At 38.5% G+C, this 20,216-nt stretch overlaps 1 long non-coding RNA gene across 2 annotated transcripts in view; it reads right to left on the bottom strand.

Annotated features, from left to right (window-relative positions):
• The window catches only part of LOC130680327 (uncharacterized), a 64,852-nt gene that overhangs the window by 16,433 nt on the left and 28,203 nt on the right, over positions 1-20,216 (bottom strand). For both annotated transcript variants that reach the window (XR_008993282.1, XR_008993281.1), the window contains exon 3: positions 4,048-4,868. This is a non-coding gene — a long non-coding RNA (uncharacterized LOC130680327). The remainder of the gene's footprint in view (positions 1-4,047; positions 4,869-20,216) is intronic.

Here is a 20,216-nt window from a genome sequence, read left to right as displayed (position 1 = left end):
ACCTCACACCAGTAAGGATGGCTGCCATCCAGAAGACAAACAACAACAAATGTTGGCGAGGCTGTGGAGAAAGGGGAACCCTCCTACACTGCTGGTGGTAATGTAAATTAGTTCAACCATTGTGGAAAGCAGTATGGAGGTTCATCAAAATGCTAAAAAGAGACTTACCATTTGACCCAGGAATTGCACTCCTAGGAATTTACCCTAAGAATGCAGCAATCAAGTATGAGAAAGACCAATGCACCCCTATGTTTATCTCAGCACTATTTAAAATAGCCAAGAATTGGAAGCAACGTAAATGTCCATCGATAGATGAATGGATGAAGAAGATGTGGTTCATATACACAATGGAATACTACTCAGGCATAAGAAAAGGGCAAATCCTACCATTTGCAGCAACATGGATGGAGCTGGAGGGTATTATGCTCAGTGAAACAAGCCAAGTGAAGAAAGAGAAATACCAAATGATTTCACTCATCTGTGGAGTATAAGAACAAAGGAAAAACTGAAGGAACAAAACAGCAGCAGAATCACAGAACTCAAGAATGGACTAACAGGTACCAAAGGGAAAGGGACTGGGGAGGATGGGTGTGTAGGGAGGGATAAGGGGGGGAGAAGAAGGGGGGTATTAAGATTAGCATGCCTGGGGGGTGGGAGAAAAGGGAGGGCTGTACAACACAGAGAAGACAAGTAGGTATTCTACAACATTTTGCTATGCTGATGGACAGTGACTGTAAAGGGGTTTATAGGGGGGATATGGTATACGGGAGAGCCTAGTAAATATAGTATTCATCATGTAAGTGTAGATTAATGATAAAAAAAAAGGAGATCCTGTGTGGTGACCCCCAATGAGTTCTATACAATGGTATAAAGGGCATATAAAAGTGTAGGCAAAGGGTCTGTTTGTGTTTATACAGAGGATGAAAGCCTAATTTGGCTACCCTGAAAATGAACTAAGATAGGATATGAAAAAGAACTTCCAACAGCAGCACTCTCTGGAAGAGTCATGGCAGAAGATGATCATCAAAAAACCCCCACAAAGATCCACGTGCTGCTACAGGTATAGATGCACTCATCCCACCAGTTCCTGGACTTGCCATGGGAATGAAGAAGGAGATATCTAAGCTGGCCTGTGCATACAGTAAAACAACAAATTTGACTGGATCTATACTGTTGGCACTCAACCAAGAATTAGGAGAAGTGCAAATTGTAGCGCTCCAAAATCTTACAACTACAGACTATTTACTGTTAAAAGGACATATGGGATGTGAACAGTCCCCAGGAATGGGTTGTTTTAATTTGTCTGATTTCTCTCAGACTGTTCAAGTTCAGTTGGACAATATCCACCATATGATAGATAAGTTTTCACTAATGCCTAAGGTGCCTAACTGGTTTTCTTGGTTTCACTGGAGATGGCTGGTAATTACAGGTATGCTTTGGTTATGTAACTATACTCCTATTATGTTAATGTGTGTGCGCAATTTTATTAGTAGTTTAAAACCTATACATGCTGAAGTTACTCTACAAGAAGATATGTCAAAGAAATAATCAATCTTCCCATGTTTTCTTCCGCCTGCTACTTCTATAGCTTTTCTTCTTCCTTCCTAATTACAACCCTTTAGTAGAATTTGTGCCTCATATCGAATTTATCGAGTATCATAATTCTTCCAATTGGTAAAGATACCTCAAGACAAATGCTGGGCATAGAAGCCACAGGGCATACATATGCAAAGAAGTAAAAAGCTAACCTTTTCAAACAATATTGCTTCTGTCTCACTTACCAACTTTACATTTCCCTGTATGGCCCCGGAAGATGACTGGTTAGCCAGAGACGGGTAAGATTCCTTAAGGGAGGAACAACCTAAGACAGGCACAGTCGCAGGGGGGCCATCAGGTGAGAAATTGGGGATCAACAGAGGTGAGGCTTAGAACCTCACCCCCCCTGTTCTGAGAGAAATCTTCTGCATCCGTGGATGTTTTATTGCCCTTGTCTAGCTTGGATTAACACATAGTCTACAGGCACACACCTGATCATGTACATTTGCTCTCTTACAACACTAAACTTTGTTTTCTACCTTTATCTTGTATCTACCTACCACTTCATCATTTTATTAAAAATAATAATAATAAATAGAAACGTTGTATCTACATATAAATCAAGTATAAAAATCAAATGAATATTCATATTTGAACTGATTGTTTATAGTTCATAATGCATGAGCAAAACCGAAAGTGTTTGTGATGACTTCCCTTGTACTGTTCACCATGTAACTTATTCACTATGTAAGAATTTGTTCTCCATGTAAGAACTTGTTCGTTATGCTTCAGAAGATTGGAGACTGATGAAAATTAGGCTTGGGGTGAATTAATGATTGTTCATTGAGTATTGACTCCCCTATACAGAATTTTATTGTTGTTAACAACCATTTGATCAATGAATATGAGAGATGCCCTCACAAAAAAAAAAAAGTACACACTTCCAATTGTAAAATAAATAAGTAACTGGGATGTAATGTATGGCATAAGGAATATAGTCAAAATATTGTAACAACTTGGTATGGTGATAGCTAGCTGGTACCTAGAATTATTTTGTTATATAAATGTTGAATCACTGTGTTGTACACCTGAAACTAATGTAATCTGTGTGTCAACTACCCTTCAATAAAAAATAATTATCTACAAATAAATAAATAAATAAATAAAGTGGTGGCTGGCAATCCTACAATTGAAGATTAAGGGATAAAAGTCTGAATACACTTCATGGATGATCAGTAACTCTCCTCCATGTATCTATAAAGAGGATACACATATATCAAGAGTTGATTGCCTATTGATTATTTTCATGTAAGATGTGTATAAGAAAGGACAAACCTATGTCAAATGCAAATTTAAGAGTTTAGCAAAGAAAATTTAGTAAAACCAATGTAAAGATCTTTGAAATAGCTAATGTACCTTCAGTGCTTATTCTGTCAAAATATATTCACACCCTACTTAATCTTAATGATGTTAGTCATTGTGGTCTATTTCTTTTCCTTGTTCTCGGTTATTAGGCCAAGAGGCAATTCTTACTTGCTTTTGACAGTCTTATGAAATAATTTCTTTTCTAACATTCTCCTGAGAATTGGCATTGTGCCGCTTTGATGAATATGTCACTGTTTTCTTCATTTAAATTTACTTTAAATTTGAACGTTAAATTGTGTGTGCTGACAGGTTAGGAACAAAAAGTTATGTTTTCTGGGAATGGCTCCCTTTTACTAACTGTGGTGATAAAAATGTCTCTTCCCATGGTGATAAAAGGATATTTACCATTTCATTTTGTCAAATTACCTGTAGTTAAGTTTCTTTATGGGAGTTTGCATAATAAGAAAAAGTAATGTTCCACAAGTTTTTAATAAACTAACTCAGTCACCACAAGAGGAAGCAGTTACTCACCAACAGATGATATGCAAACATACATCTTTTAGAAGAGGCATCAGTGCTAGATGCCTAGTGCCACTATTTGAGATTTCTTGGGGTTCTATTTTACTTTATTTTGTCTTACTTTTTAAAGTATAATAAAATTAATTTTTATTTGGATAAACCATTATCTGCATGCCCAAAGTAAGTTTCTATCCTAGTTAACAAGAATAACTTTTAACAAAGATGAACTTTTTTAAATAGCTACAATTGCCTCATAATTTTCTATTATTAAATGTATCTCAACATTTAATTTCAAGGCAAAAAAGCAGAGCTGAAGCAGTGAACTACACTTCATGATTAGCACAAGTAAGAAATATGAGGCAAGTATAGTCCCCAAATTATTTCATAGAGAAAACATTTTGAAGCATATTATTGAAAATCACTTTGCAAGTATACTTGACTTGTGAAAGGTTTAGGTAAACATAACTTGAACTAACATAAAAAAGGAAAGAAAAAAACCCCACCTTATTTCTTATAACACCTCCACAGAGACTTAGTCAAATGCATGTTGAAATAATAGGCTAGTTTAGAAACAAAACAAAAAGACAAGGAACGTTTAAGATGGAAATGTTCACAAAAAGAACTTACTAATACATCACTGATGCAAATTTTCCCCCTGAAGCAATAATTGTAGATTGCTTATGTTTTCACCTCTTGTTTTCCTTGAAGGATGCCAGGCAGCTGCAATTGCTGTGTTTTAGTTTTAAAGAAACTGATTTCTTGATTCATATTGCTGAAAACGTGGAGTTTCATAGTCCGCTCTCTGTAATTGCTTCTAGAATTTTCTATATTCAAATAAAGAACGGAAGAACACTGATTCCTTCCCGGCTTCTGTCCTTGTTTTTGTCATTTCTCACATCGGCATAGATTTCACGTACATCTTTTCCAGATAACCCTTTGTGGGTTTATTTTTTTTGTTCCTTAACTGAAGAATGGCAACCACTTTCCTGAATTTATAATGAAGAAGTCATCACCACTACCACTTCCTCAGAGGAAAGACTGTGAACCTTTCTTTGTGTAATTCTTATCAATCATTCTTACTGCCAAGAATGTGTATCAGATGCCTCCCTACACTGTTGTTGTTGTTGTTGTTGTTTGACTTCATGTTTTCATTTTCAGGTCACACCTATCTTTTGAGATTCATTGGTAACTACGAAAATCCTTTTCAGAAGACTATGGTGGAGAATTCCGAATCCCACTACTTTGGGTTAGAGTTCCATCTTGCCATTTCCTATTTTGAATTATTTACTGGTTTCTTTGCCAGTATTTGGCTTCTTTCTGTTTTTGCACACTGATACGGTTACTTCATGCTGTGATTTCTCCTTGCATCACCACAGGTAATGAAGGGGACCATCACAGGGTTGTCTAAGTCACATGGAGAAGGGTGGTTTTCTGCATCAAGTTGTTTCCTAAAACACAAAAAGATGGGGTTGGGGGAAGGCACTATGAATCATCAGTTTTCCAGGAGTAGGAATCAGGTAAAGTACAACGTTGCCAAAACACATACAGACTTATATTTTACCTCATAAATATCTTTTCAGCTTTCCACTCTCATCAGTAATATGACTATGAGCCCAGCGCCCACTCAGAGGATCTTTGAAGTGATTGCCTTTAATCATATAACACTCCAAACTGATGCAGGTATGGAACCATACATGCTCGGGATAAATGACTGGCATTTCCTCCCTCTCTCTACCTTCTTCTTGCCAATAACTCCTACATCTATAATAACCCTCCACCTTGGAGAGAAGATTGAATTTAAAATACTTTTCTGTGATCAAATATCTTGGTCTACCAGGTACCATTCAGCATCCTCATAGTGTTCTAGACTTGCTTTTCTCTGGCCCAACCTCCTTACTCTTCTAGAATCCCCTTCTGGAATGCTGCATTGCCACCAACTCTCTCTGTGTCCCTGGCTTCTTTTCAGTATATGCCCTGTCCATCATCTTGATGTCACTGCTTCCCCTGTGGTCTCTCAAGTGGAGACTGCTTTCTCCCTCCTATCCAATGTCCAATTTTCAGTATATCCAGGGGGAAAAAATGAAAGAATTCTCTTGGTATATTTATTAGGTTTCTGTTATATTTATAAATAAACTTAAAGATAATGGACATCTTTTTCATGCTAAAATTACATATCCAAAATATTGAAAGCATTTCTATTTCTTCAAGTCTCCTTTTGATTTCTTCTGAAGTGTCAGGCACAAATAAATGAGCGGATGAAAAGAAGAGAGGGCCCCCCAAAGATAACTCAGGGAGTTGATCAAATAGAGCCAAAAAGCCAGAAATGACTCAGAGAGTTAATCAGATGCAGCCACAGGGTCCAAGAGTGACTCAGGAAATGTCCAGGGTCTCCCCAGATAAGAAACATCAGAAGCACAGGCACAGGACAGCCCCTGTCCTCATTTCACCAATCAGAACAAGCCTAGAGAGCTGACAGCTGTCAATCAAGGACCTCTCTGCCCTGCCAAAACCACATCAAAGAAGCCTCAGCATGAGCATCTGGGCCTGTCTCACCATAGGCAGGCCCCTCTGTTACTGTGTGAAGTGTTAAAACTCACTTTGCTTTCTTAACTTAGTTTCTCGTCTCACTTTATCTAACTTCCCTGCGACACAGAGCCGAGTTTTTTCCATCCTAACAATTTTGTGACATGGTTTGTCAGGATTTGTCATATGGGGCTTATTCTTGGATATGATATGGTGAATTTTACTACTACACTTTTTAATACTGAATACTTGTGGTTCTTTGAATAAATCCCACCTGGTCATGATTGTCTTTGCTGTGGGAGATTTACTTGACCTTTCCTCTTAGTTCATGTATTTGTTCTTCAGCTGAATCTATTCTGTGATTCATTTAGTGAGATCTGTTTTTTTTTTTAGGGTAAAAGTGAAATTAAATTTATTAGTTTACAGTAAAAGCATGATAGATCACCTCGCATTCTCTCTTTGCAGGCAGAGGTGGGAGTACACACCTTTAACTTACCAATCCGCCTTCAAATATTTATACCACTAATACATTGTATAAGATTCGTACAACTTACAATAGAATCTCATAACTTCCATGAGCCCTGTCCCAGCCTTTATCCTATTATTGTCCCTGTGGATAAAATGAAAGTTCCTGTGACCAGGATTCTCACCTGGCCCTGGTTGGCCACCTCATCATACACGTGTGGGCAATACATTGCTATTGACTTTATATAAAGAGCTCTACCCAGTGCTCTGGGGGACACAGTGGCATGGTTGCAAGGCTGCAGGAGAGCAGAGACTGGAGGGGTGGCAGTGCTGAGGACAAAGCCAGCTGTGCACGCCTATAGGCCCAGAGGCAGAGACCGGCTTGCTGCCTGCGGACTCGCTCTGAGTAAACGGGATTCTAGTGATTGAGCTGCCACCGTGGAAATAAAGTTGGGTATAATCCTTTCACCCCAAGAACATTTTACTGTCATTTCTTTGGCCACATTGACTCCAGGGTGAACTTGCCTGGGGCAGAAACCCATTGGCAAGAAGTCCCACAGTTTACTTTTTTTTTTTTTTTCAGTCTTCTGGGAAACGTTTTATTCATTATTACAAAAAATTGTAAGAGGCTCCAATGTATCCCTGCTCTTTGGTGAAGTTGTATGTGGACAGTTATCTAAGAGTGGGATATTTTGTGACCATGAGGATACAAGCTGGACAGTGATGGCCAGTGTGGTATACACAGCAGAGTGGAAATATGGAAAATAACTAGATCTTTGGTAATGTTGTCATATTACTGAGCAAACTAATTCTATAACCAGCTGCCTCTAGGCTCATTGTGGTTTGCAGCCAAAAGCACCAGTGAGTTCTGTTTTTTAACCAGATATATTATTATGCAGACTCAGCATTCCAGTCAATACTTTTAATATATAATTTTTCTTGATTCATGATTCCAGTATCACCCCCTATATTTCTTCCACCTGGTCCTATAAAACTACTTAACCAGTTAAGATTTTTCATTTTACTGTGTTTCCTTTATAGCAGTTACTGTGTTAAAATACACTTTTACTTTTCTGAGCTCTCTTTTTCTTGGGGATACTGGACTGTTAGCCTAGTGATTTGAATCTGTGTAGAGAAACAGTGTCCAAGTCCTAGCCTCCAAGCTGGGACAATGGGCATGGGAATGTTTCTCAGGGCAGAGAGCTCCGATGCTTTTTTTCCCATGAGGTAACCTCTACCCTGTAAACTGGAGTTTGATAGCTGGAGATTACCAGCTGGAGTTTGATAGCTGGAGATTACCAACAGACCTCAGCTGATATGCTGGTTAACTCAGAATCTGCTCTCTCCACCAAGGTGTAAATTTACACTGGTGGTGGGATGTGAGATGGTATCTGCTTCCTTTCATTCACAGTAGAGCTCTCAAGATAAAATTTCTGTCCACAAATAATCATCCTATTCATTCAAGACTTTCCCTCACGCTCTTTGACCAGCAAGTGCTGCTCTGTCAGGATCTCACGGAGACTTAAATCCTCACTAGGCCAGAGCTTAAGTTTATTTATTTTTTTGGTGTTGAGTCATATAAGTTTTAGTACCCTTATTTATCTTTAAAATTGTTAAATATTACCTACCTCCTAGGCACCAAAAAGGAAAAGGAAAAAAGAAAGAAATTACATGCTAGTTTCTAGATCCATTAGTGTTCAGCAGTAAATCCTTCTCTTTCATTAAATAGGAAGATTGCCTAATGAAACTAATGGAGTTGTTTGTAGCTTGACATGGTTTTCATTTAATTTTTTCAAAAGCCAAACACCAGAATTTGAATCACATCACACATACACACATACACACTTTACCAGTAAGCCAACCATTTATCATACTCCTTGCTTCTAAATAATGTACAATTTTAGCTACACATTACATTGCACTATTACACATTAAGAAACAACATATTGATGTGTTATAATTTAAAATAATAACAACTATATTATATCTGTATTATTTAAAACTAGTTGGTAGGTTTTAGTAATCTTATTTGTAAGATTTATTTATTTATTAGTGGTTATTATCATATTCCTTGAAGTACGTATTAACACATTGGTGTAAAAATAGACTTTTTCTGACAATAAGTAATTCTGGTTTGACTTAATGACAAAGATAGGTGTTAACAGATGGATTATAGAGCAGACATTTTCCATCTCTTAAATGAGCTACTGCCGTTCCAGAGTTAAGAAGAAAATACATTTATTGTGTGACAATTGAGAGAAACCTCATGGACAAGGTATTGGGGGGCCTGCAGGGGGAGCTCTCATGCCCACTACGCCTTGTAAATCTCTGACCTCAGGGAAAGACTGACGCCATACTGAATTTTGTACTTCAAAATTCAAAATTCATACTGTCATAGCTACTTTACACCCCAGCAAGAAGGAAAGTTTCTGCCTCCCCTGCAACAGCCCAGCCAAGGAGAGATGGTCACAGCTCAGCCAATGAGAAGCCACAACATGTATGCCTCCCAGTTTACTCCAATGGGCTTTTTGCTGAAAACAGCCCTGCCAACTTAGCCCTTTTCTCTATAAAAGAGCATTTCTCTACCTCTCCTTTGTTTTCTGGACATGCTTATCGTTTTTCCAGAGCTTGTTTGTCCTGGATTGCAATTCCTTGCTATTTCCAAATAAACATGTTTTTGCTGGTAAAATAACTTTTATTTTTAAGGTTAACAATAGCATGTGCCATATTTTTTAAAACAAAATAGCTTCCTCAAAAAATTAAACAACTTATCCTCAAAAAATTACCATATGACCCAGCAATTCCACTTCCAGGTACATACCCAAAGGAAATGAAAGCAGGGATTTGGAAGGTACACGTACACCAATGTTCATAGCAGCCGTATTTACAGGACCCAAAAAGTTCAATCAGCCCAAATGTCCATGGATGAATGAATAAACAAAATGTGGATTATTCAGCCTTTAAAAGGAATGACATTGTGATACATATTATAAATGGAAAAACCTTGAACATATTGGGCTAAGTGAAATTAGACACAAAAGGACAAATATTGTGTATTCCACTTACATGAAGTACTTTACAGGCAAATTATAGAGACAGAAACCAGGGCCTGGGGAAGAGGTGGTTGGGAAGTTATTGTTAATGGATACAGAGTTTCAGTGTGAGATGATGAAAAGTCACAGAGATGGGTAGTGGTTATGATTGTACAACAGTGTGAATGTACTTAATGCCACTGACCCATACACATAAAAATAGCTAAAATGGTATGCTTTTATGTTATACAGATCTTCCTTGACTTAGCTGGGGTTAAAGCTGTATAAACACATCTTAAGTTGTGTTAAAAATGAAACAACAGGCCAAAAACAGAGTCACTTATGTTAAGTTCTACCAAAAGACTTAATACCTAACCTAACTGCAGTTTTATCCTCTCCCAGTAGGACAATTTTGAACCAATTATTCTGAAATTTCCTGATCAGCAGTGAGGTAATCTGCGTTAGACTCCCTGCCTTTCCCCTTAAGTGAAGGTGACCTTGCTTGAAACAATCCTTTTCTTTTGCTGCTAATTTCTTTGTCTGGCCTCATTTCTCCCTACGAAAGCCTTCCATTTTGTACAACTCCTTGGAGCACCTTTCTTTTTATGATGGGATACTGTCTAATTCATGAATCATTGAATAAAGCCAATGAAATCTTTAAAGTTTCTCCTTTGAATTTTTGTTCTTTAGCAGTTGAAAATACTCTAAGCTGAAAGTGCATTTAATACACCTAATGTACCCAACATTATAGTTTAGCCTAGTCTACCTTAAAGGTTCTCAGAACACTTATATTAGCCTACAGCTGGGAAAATCATCTAACACAAAGCCTATTTTGTAATACAATGTTGAATATCTCATGTAATTTACTGAATACTGTACTGAAAGTGAGAAACACAATGGATGCATGGGCACAGAATGGCTATAAGTGTATCGGTTATTTATCCTCATGATTGAGAACTGCAACTTATGGCTACTGCCCACTTCATGAGGACTATTGCACTGTATATGGCTAGCCCAGAAAAAGACCAAAATTCAAAGTATGGTTTCTACAGACTGAATATCACTTTCATACCATTGTAAGGCTGAAAAATTATTGTTTTGCATTGTCCATATCTGTATCACCATAATAAAAAAAACTGCCAAAGTATGCTGAAATTAACTAACTTATTTTCCCAACACTTTCTGAGCATATCAGATTAAAGAGTAACGGGATAATTCACGGTCTTTCCTAAGTCTTGGTAAAACTTTTTGGTATGTTTCCCAGAAATGGAGATAGCAGATGACTCCACTCTGGTGCTGGCTGCCATCAAGATACTCAACCAGCATTGATGTCACCTCCTTCCCTCAAAACCATCCCTGAGGAACTACAAGGGAAAAACACCAAGACAGACACAGGAGAAGCTCCTGGGAAGATGAGGGCTGCTTGGCCAGATCTTTGCGAATAGTGGTAGCTAAGGAAGGAAGCAAGGACTGACCACTTCGCACAGGCACTTCCTCACCCCACTCCCAAACCCCAAAGACTGGGATTTGCAATCTCAGAATCACTTCCTTCTAATCTCCCTGGGGATAAAGGTGAAGCCCTGACCTGAGAAGTTGTTTAGTGGGGTAAGGAATATGATTTACTTTTCATAGAAGTGAACCAAGAAGACTTCTTATTCCTAGGTTAAACAATACTGGGATCAAGTATACTTTTGCGTTCCTGCGTTCAACAATACTGAGAATAAACAAAAATAACTTAGCTGCTTGCTCCAAGAAACACCTGCTCCCAGAAGACAAGACTGACCTAACAGAAACAGCTAACTTATAAGGGGGTAACACGTGCCCACTTCAAGCCCCTGCCTTACTGTGCCTACCAATCCAGAACTGTTAGGTCCTAAATTGTGCCCAATCCGAATTCCCTGCCTTTATAAATCTTTCCTAAATTCACCCAGCCCTGGCCCCAAAGCCTTATAAACAGGCTCCCAACCTCCTCCTGGAGAAGTACTAAAACTCTGCAAAGGAGGTATTCTATGTTACTACAATAGGTCTAATAATCCTAATTTTGATCAATTGCATTTTTCTGTCATCTTTTGGAGAGTCTACAGTTGACAAGTGCCTGAGGATCTCTGAAAGATAAAGGCTATAAATGCAAAGATGTTTATAACACTATTTACAATAGAGAAAGGCTGGAAACCACCTTATAAGAATAAGGAAAGGAATAAATAAATTACAAAGAAACCAATCACTGAAATGAACATTAGTCATCAATGACAAACATTTAGGAAATCTGGAAACTTAGGTATGAAAATAATATGTAGCAATGTTTAAACATATAATTATTTACCCTTCTGATTACATTAATACAAAATAATCATAGAAAGACTGGGTGGCACCATTGCAGATGGCAAATATTGTAATGTTTGGTTGGTGGACTCATGATTTTTTTTTGTATGGTGTGAATTTATTTTTAAGCATATAGAGGCTGTACAAACCACACTACTGTGTAATGAAAGGTTGAAACAGTGGGAGTGGTGAGGGTTTAGGCTCTTCAGCTTTCAGCCAAAGGTTGGGTATTGCTAACTCAGGAGGAAGGCTGGAACTAGGTCTGGCACCCCATCTTTATATTTTTTTGCAAGTTCATCATGATTTGGGGCTTACAATTGAGACACAGAGCAGCCAGATTTTCAGCCCAACAGCAGTAGACCTTGTGTAAGGAAACAAAGCAGATGCCAGGCAGAAGATGAGGGACGTTTTACAAGTTGTTGACCTGCAATTCTCTGAGACAGTAGAGGGAGAATGTGAGTATTCAGTGTTCATGGCTGGGAGGATAATCAACCACACAATTTTTAAAGAGTGCTGGTGCTATGGTAAGGGCAAAAGTTGGGTATAGTGTGGAACTTCACAAGCTCTATGTCCTGTGAGAAGAAACCACAGGAAACTAATGAGATGAAGTTCCTCAGGGCCACTAAAGGAATTTGAGTGAGGCACCACAGCACCCACTTGTGCTGATCAACCCACCTCCATCGTGTAGGAGGTTCATGCAGCAAGTGCCAGTCTATCAGTTCTGATAAAAGCTCATGCTGATCCCATCTTCCAGAGGCCTGTGAGCTGCTCTAGGAGTTGGAATGATGTCTCAGCCTACTTCCATAGCCAGTGTGGCCTGTTGTTAAGATTTGGAGATGGATAGCAGGTAGACCTAGAGTTGAGTCCAGCTTTGTCTCTTTCTGTGGATCTTGAGCAAAAGTGCCAGCCATTCACAACCTTGATTTGCTTCTCTATAAAATGGTATCACCAAAAAAGACCCCGAATAGCCAAAGCAATCCTGAGGAGGAAGAATAACGCAGGGGGGATCTCGCTTGCCAACTTCAAACTCTACTACAAAGCCACAGTCATCAAGACAATTTGGTACTGGCACAAGAACAGAGCCACAGATCAGTAGAGCAGAATAGAGACTCCAGACATTAACCTAAACATAAATGGTCAATTAATACAAGATAACGAGCCATGGACATGCAATGGGGAAATGACAGTCTCTTCAACAGATGGTGCTGGCAAACCTGGACAGCTACATGTAAGAGAATGAAAATGGGTACTGTCTAACACCATACACAAAAGTAAATTCGAAATGGATCAAAGACCTGAATGTAAGTCATGAAACCATAAAACTCCTAGAAAAAAACATAGGCAAAAATCACTTGGACATAAACATGAGTGACTTCTTCATGAACATATCTGCCCAGGCAAGGGAAACAAAAGCAAAAATGAACAAGTGGGACTATATCAAGCTGTAAAGCTTCTATACAGCAAAGGACACCATCAATAGAACAAAAAGTTACCCTATAGTATGGGAGAATATATTCATAAATGAAAGATCCGATAAAGGCTTGACATCCAAAATATATAAAGAGCTCATGCACCTCAACAAACAAAAAGCAAATGATCAAATTAAAGAATGGGCAGAAGGGCTGAAAAGACAGTTCTCCAAAGAAGAAATTCAGATGGCCAACAGACACATGAAAAGATGATCCACATTGCTAGTCATCAGAGAAATGCAAATTAATACCACAATGAGATATCACCTCACAGCAGTAAGGATGGCTACCATCCAAAAGACTAACAACAACAAAAGTTGGTGATGTTGTGGAGAAAGGGGAACCCTCCTACACTGCTGGTGGGAATGTTCATTAGTTCAACTATTGTGGAAAGCAGTATGGAGATTCCTCAAAAAGCTCAAAATAGACATAGCATTTGACACAGGAATTCCACTTCAAGGAATTTACCCTAAGAATGCAGCAGCCCAGTTTGAAAAAGACAGATGAACCCCTATGTTTATTGCAACACTATTTACAATAGCCAAGAAATGGAAGCAACCTAAGTGTCCATCAGTAGATGAATGGATAAAGAAGATGTGGTACATATACACAATGGAATATTATTCAGCCGTAAGAAGAAAACAAATCCTACCATTTGCAACAACATGGATGGAGCTGGAAGGTATTATGCTCAGTGAAAAAAGCCAAGTGGAGAAAGACAAGTACCAAATGATTTCACTCATATGTGGAGTATAAGAGCAAAGAAAAACTGAAGGAACAAAACAGCAGCAGTATCACAGAACCCACAAATGGACTAACAGTTACCAAAGGGAAAGGGACTGGGGAGGATGGGTGGGAAGGGAGGGAAAAGGGAGGGAAAAAGAAAGGGGGCATTACAATTAGCATGTATAATGTGGGGGTGGTATGGGGCAGGCTCTACAACACAAGAGAAAACAAGTAGTGATTTTACAGCATCTTACTACGCTGATGGAGAGTGACTGTGAAGGGGTATGTGGGGGGGACTTGGTGAAGTGGGGAGCCTAGTAAACATAATGATCTTCATGTAATTGTAGATTAGTGATACAAAAATTAAAGAAAAAGAACCCTAAAGAATCCACTCCAATACTACTAGAACTAATATCTGAATTCAGCAAATTTGCAGGATACCAAATCAATAAACAGAAATCTGTTGCTTCCCTATACACTAATGATGAAGTGGCAGACAGAGAAATCAGGAAAACAATTCTATTCATAATTGCATGAAGAATAAAATACCTAGGAATAAACCTAACCAAGGAAGTGAAAGACCTATACCCTGAAAACTACAAGGCACTCTTAAGAGAAATTAAAGAAGACCCTAACAAATGGAAATTCATCCCATGCTCTTGGGTAGGAAGAATTAATATTGTCAAAATGGCCATCCTGCCTAAAGCAATCTACAGATTCAATGCAATCCCTTTCAAAATACCAACAGCATTCTTCAACGAACTGGAACAAATAGTTATAAAATTCATATGGAACCACAAAAGACTCTGAATAACCAAAGCAATCCTGACAAGGGAGAATAAAGCAGGGAGGATCTCACTTCCCAACTTCAGACTCTACTACAAAGCCACAGTAATTAAGACAGTTTGGTACTGGCACAAGAACAGATGCATAGACCAGTGGAAGAGAATAGAGAGTCCAGATATTAACCCAAACAGATATGGTCAATTAATATATGATTAAGGAGCCATGGATATACAACGGGGAAATGACAGCCTCTTCAACAGCCGGTGTTGGCAAAACTGGACAGCTACTTGTAAGAGAATGAAGCTGGATCATTGTCTAACCCCATAAAGAACAGCAAATTCGAAATGGATCAAAGACATGAATGTAAGCCATGAAACCATAAAACTCTTAGGAAAAAACATAGGTAAAAATCTATTGGACATAACATTAGCAACTATTTGATTAACATACCTCCCCAGGCAAGGGAACCAAAAGCAAAAATGAACAAGTGGGACTATCTCAAGCTGAAAAGCTTCTCTACAGCAAAGGACACCATCAATAGAACAAAAAGGCATCCTACAGTAGGGGAGAATATATTCATAAATGACATATCTGATAAAGGATGACATCCAAAAATACAAAGAGCACAGGCACCTCAATTAAAGAAATGCAAATAAACCAGTTAAAAATAGGGCAGAGGATCTGAACAGACACTTCCCCAAAGAAGAAATTCAGATGGACAACAGGCACATGAAAAGATGCTCCACATTCCTAAACATCAGAGAAAAGCAAATTAAAACCACAAAGAGATATCACCTCAAACCAGTTAGGATGGCCAGTATCAAAAAGACTATGAACAACGAATGATGGTGAGGATGTGGAGAAAGGGGAACCCTCCTACACTGCTGGTGGGAATGTAAATTAGTTCAACCTTTGCGGAAAGCAGTATGGAGGCTCCTCAAAAAACTCAAAATAGAAATACCACTTGACACAGGAATTCCACTCCAAGGAATTTGCCCTAAGAATGCAGGAGCCCAGTTTGAAAAAGACATATGCACCCCTATGTTTATCACAGCACTATTTACAATAGCCAAGAAATGGAAGCAGCCTAAGTGTCCATCAGTAGATGAATGAATAAAGAAGATGTGGTACATATACACAATGGAATATTACTCAGCCATAAGAAGAAAACGAATCCTACCATTTGCAACAACATGGATGGAGCTAGAGGGTATTATGCTCAGTGAAATAAGCCAGACAGACAGAGAAAGACAAGTATGAAATGATTTCACTCCTCTGTGGAGTATAAGAACAAAGCAAAAACTGCAGGAACAAAACAGCAGCAGACTCACACAACCCAAGAATGGACTAACAGTTACCAAAGGGAAAGGGACTGGGGAGGGTGGGTCAGAAGGGAGGGAGAATGGGGAAAAAGTGGCATTACAATTAGCACACATACTTTATGGGGGGTACACGGGGAAGGCAGTACAACACAGAAGAGACAAGTAGTGATTCTATACCATCTTACTATGCTGATGGACAATGAGTGTACTGGGTTAGGTGTTGGGGACTTGATAATTGGGGGAGTCTAGCAACCATATGTTGCTCATGTAATTGTACATTAATGATACCAAAATAAAAAGTAAATAAAACATTTTTAAAAATCAGATTTTGGAAGACTCCTAGAGTATGAAGAAACTGTTTCCATGAGGGTCCTTATGAAGCAATGTTACCCCTGTGATGAAATAGGACCTTCTCTTTCCATTGTACTAATCCTTGCCTCCATCTTCTACTAGCAGAATCGGAGGATAGCAGAAGATAGGAGCCCATGGCATACTAAGTGACTGAGTTCACTTACAAAGAGCAGCTGTTTGAGGAAGCAAAGGTTTGCCAGATATTTCTGTGTGATAATTACATCTGACTCAATGGCATGTGAGATACATCTTTTGGGGGATTTCCTGATATAACTGGGGTTTACCCTGAAAAGTAAACTCTCTTGCCTGAGGAATGGTGGGGTTTAGAAGCATTGTAACATGACAGGACCTAACGTGTGAGTGTACATGGATTTACATAAGTCCTTTTTGTAGCCACAGACAGGCAAGCTGGCTGATCTCAGGATTATATATAAATAAACCAAAGAGAAGTAAGAGGTGCTTCAATATTGTGTACATTGATTATGACTGTGGAGAGTTACCCATTTTGGAAGTTTCTTGGTAGTATAGATCAAATTGATGCCCTCCAAATAACTTGATATGGAAAATACCAGGGAGTCCATGTCTGCCAGAACGTCTTGGTTTCAGACACCAAACTGAGATGGTAAAATGAACCCATACTTATTTTTCATCATAAATTCTTAGAATATTCTAAGAGAGCAAAGTTAACAATCATCAATTAAAATTTCCCAAGTCATAAAAATCCAGACCCTGCAGTCGTGAAAGAGGTCTGCCATCTCTCTTGTGGGATGGGGTATCCCTGACCTGCATCCACTAGAATAAATGATTCTTGCTTCCAGTCAGCATTCAAAACCTATCTGGGATGTCTTCACATTACATTTGGGATAAAGGAAGGAAAGTTACTATTTTGTTTGTTAAGACATCAATTTGTGCTTTATGGAGAAAAAATCCATACAAGCAAAGTATGCAATCTCAGAAGGAGACAGAAGAAGACAAAAACAACTTTGCATAATAATGTCAAGGGCCATCTTCCTAAAGGCAATATAATTTTCAAAGGTTTTCACTCCCCAAAATGAAGACAATGATTTATCTTAAACTGATTTGTACTGTTATTTCTTTGATATATATATATATATATATATATACACATACATATATATATATATATATATATATAGGTTTTCCTTGGGATTGTATGTATCTGAATGTACAAATGTGTTTTGTCTAAGAGCTATCCACAAGCAGGGGAAAATATCAGAAATATCAAACTTAGAGCAGGACAGGGGGAAGGACAGGACCCCAGAAACTCATTGTAAACTCAGGATTTCTGTGAGGCATTTTGTCCAATTCCCTCTGTTTTGCTCAAGCTCCTATCAAACCCCACAGGTTGCTTTTCCAGACTTCATAATTCAGACGCTGCAAGCAGACTGCCATGGAGTATTATCCCGCTGGCTTCGGGAGTGATGTATGCAATTCTAACAGAGGATAAGCAAGGGTAGCATTTTCCTGAGGTACACACTTGCACTCTAAGAAAAAGAAAGCAGACTTTCTCTTAGGGTGACTACAAAAAAATGGAAAAAATAAAATTGTATGTTCCTCACAGGAAGCTGTATGATAGGTACAGTTTCTTTTATCTTTATTCCTTAAGACTCTAGAAAAGTCATCTTAACATCTAATTTCCAAGTCTACTTCCCCCCACTCAATGTTGTAATTCCCTATGGCTACTTATCCCCCAAATTTCCACTACTTATGTTATACATTAAAATCCACTGTTAGTGGCAAAAATACCATGTTAATTCTATAGTTGCAGGCAGAAATCATGGCAAAGAGTTGAAGCAAAGGCTGGTTGGAAGAGTGACCACAAGGAACCTACTGTCTGGAGAGGGAGAGACGATACTCCATCCCACTTCAGATCAGGAGGAAGACAGACTCACTCTCCTTTGTCCAAATGCTCTGGAAGAAGTGTTGTCAAAGGAAGACGCAGGTTTGGGGTGGGTAGCTAGAACCCAGCATGTGGTGGCATATGGGCTATCTCATTAATACATATTTGGGTTACAAAAAAAGAGTTACATAAATGAAATATTTAATTGAAAAATGATTTATAGTAAGTGTACATATATTTCAACAGATATTCAATAAAACTAGGTATTAATTTGGAAAGCAAGGCATTTGAAATATCCCCCTAAAATCTTTATTTTGTAGAATATTTTGACAGAATTACATTAGAGGTAAAATCTTCTTGCACAGCTACATATCACCCTGTAAGAGTTTCATGTGGTTTCTCCTCCTGCTCCTACCCTCTCTGTAAGTCCCTTAGCACATGCCTATTACAAAATTATGTGACTGGATTTTGCTGCTGTCCCATATTTAAATGACATCCCATAGACACCAACAAGGTCCCGGTCTTCAGCCAACTGTTAGACATGAGTCACCCTAACTTTCTTATTTGGAGGGACAGCAATGCTTCATTTATTTTCACATCATTGGTAGTTCTGTGGTAGAATCAACCATGAGTAGCTCATAACATGTTGACTCAGTCAGCCTCAAAATACCCTCACTTCCTATAGCCTGGTTAAAACAGCTTCTTTAAATGTCCTTCTATGTGACTCAGGGCTCTGAAACAGCAGGCCAGCTCTAAAGCCAGATGCTCATCACACAGCAGTCACACTGGTCATCTAAAACCTCCCTGTTTCTCATTGGTAGTCTTAAAATTATCATTTATTATTTCTCTTGCTGTATCAGTGGGGAAGTTGTAGATTTGTAAGAAAAAGAAATGAAATGAGCATTTGGAGATGTGAAATTGAAAATCTCAGATTCTGAGGTCTGGGGCTTTAAACACATATAGACAGTCCCCAACTTACAATGGTTCAACTCATGATTTTTCAACTTTATGATGGTGTAAAATCGATACACACTGAACTTTGAATTTTGATCTTTTCCTCGGCTGGTGATATGCAATACAATACCTTCTAGTGATGCTAGGCATGGGCAGTGAGCCACAGCACCCAGTCAGCCCGCCATGCGATCACAAGGGCAAATGACCAGTATACTTGCGACCAATCTGTATCCATACAACCATTCTGTTTCTCCCTTTCAATACAATATTCAATAGATTGTATGAGATATTCAACACTTTATGACAAAACAGGCTTTGTGTTAGTTGATTCTGCCCAACTGTAAGTTAATGTTATCTAAGCATATTTAAGGTAGGCTAGACTAAGCTGTGATGTACAGGAAGATAAATTAAATGCATTTTGACTTAAGGTATTTTCAATCTATGATGGGTTTATCTGGATGTAACTCTATCATTAAGTGGATGATCTGTACTCTTAAAAATGAGTTTCTGATCTTTGCATCTCTTCTTTCTAGGCCAGCAAGCCAGCAAGGGTAAATGTGTGTCTTCATATCTCCCACTGCACCCACAGCAGTGCTAGTCCTACACCAGTTCTCAGTAGATATAAACTGTATAGACAGATCCTTATAATAGAATTTAATCTGTACCTATCAGATTGGGATTCCTCTGCAAACTTCTCCACAAAATAGGAAGTTCAATTTCTCCCAGTTGCCAAGAAAATAACATAAGACCATGAGACCACTGTCTGTGGGGTCAGGGTCATCAAGGTTGTCCACCCTCTCCAAATGGATAGTGTCAGATACCTATGTTCATATACAGAAGAAACTGCATCTTCTGTTCCAAACTATATAGGTCTTTTCAGTAAAGTTAATGTAACTAGAATAAAGGCCAAAATTATCATCATTAGCCCTCCAGATTTTAATGGTATGAAAATTTTAACTGAAATAAGAAAACTTTACTTTGGTCA

This window comes from Manis pentadactyla, chromosome 13 (assembly GCF_030020395.1).
Source record: "Manis pentadactyla isolate mManPen7 chromosome 13, mManPen7.hap1, whole genome shotgun sequence".
Taxonomy (NCBI): Eukaryota; Metazoa; Chordata; class Mammalia; order Pholidota; family Manidae; genus Manis; species Manis pentadactyla.
This window is presented reverse-complemented; position numbering and strand designations above follow the sequence as displayed.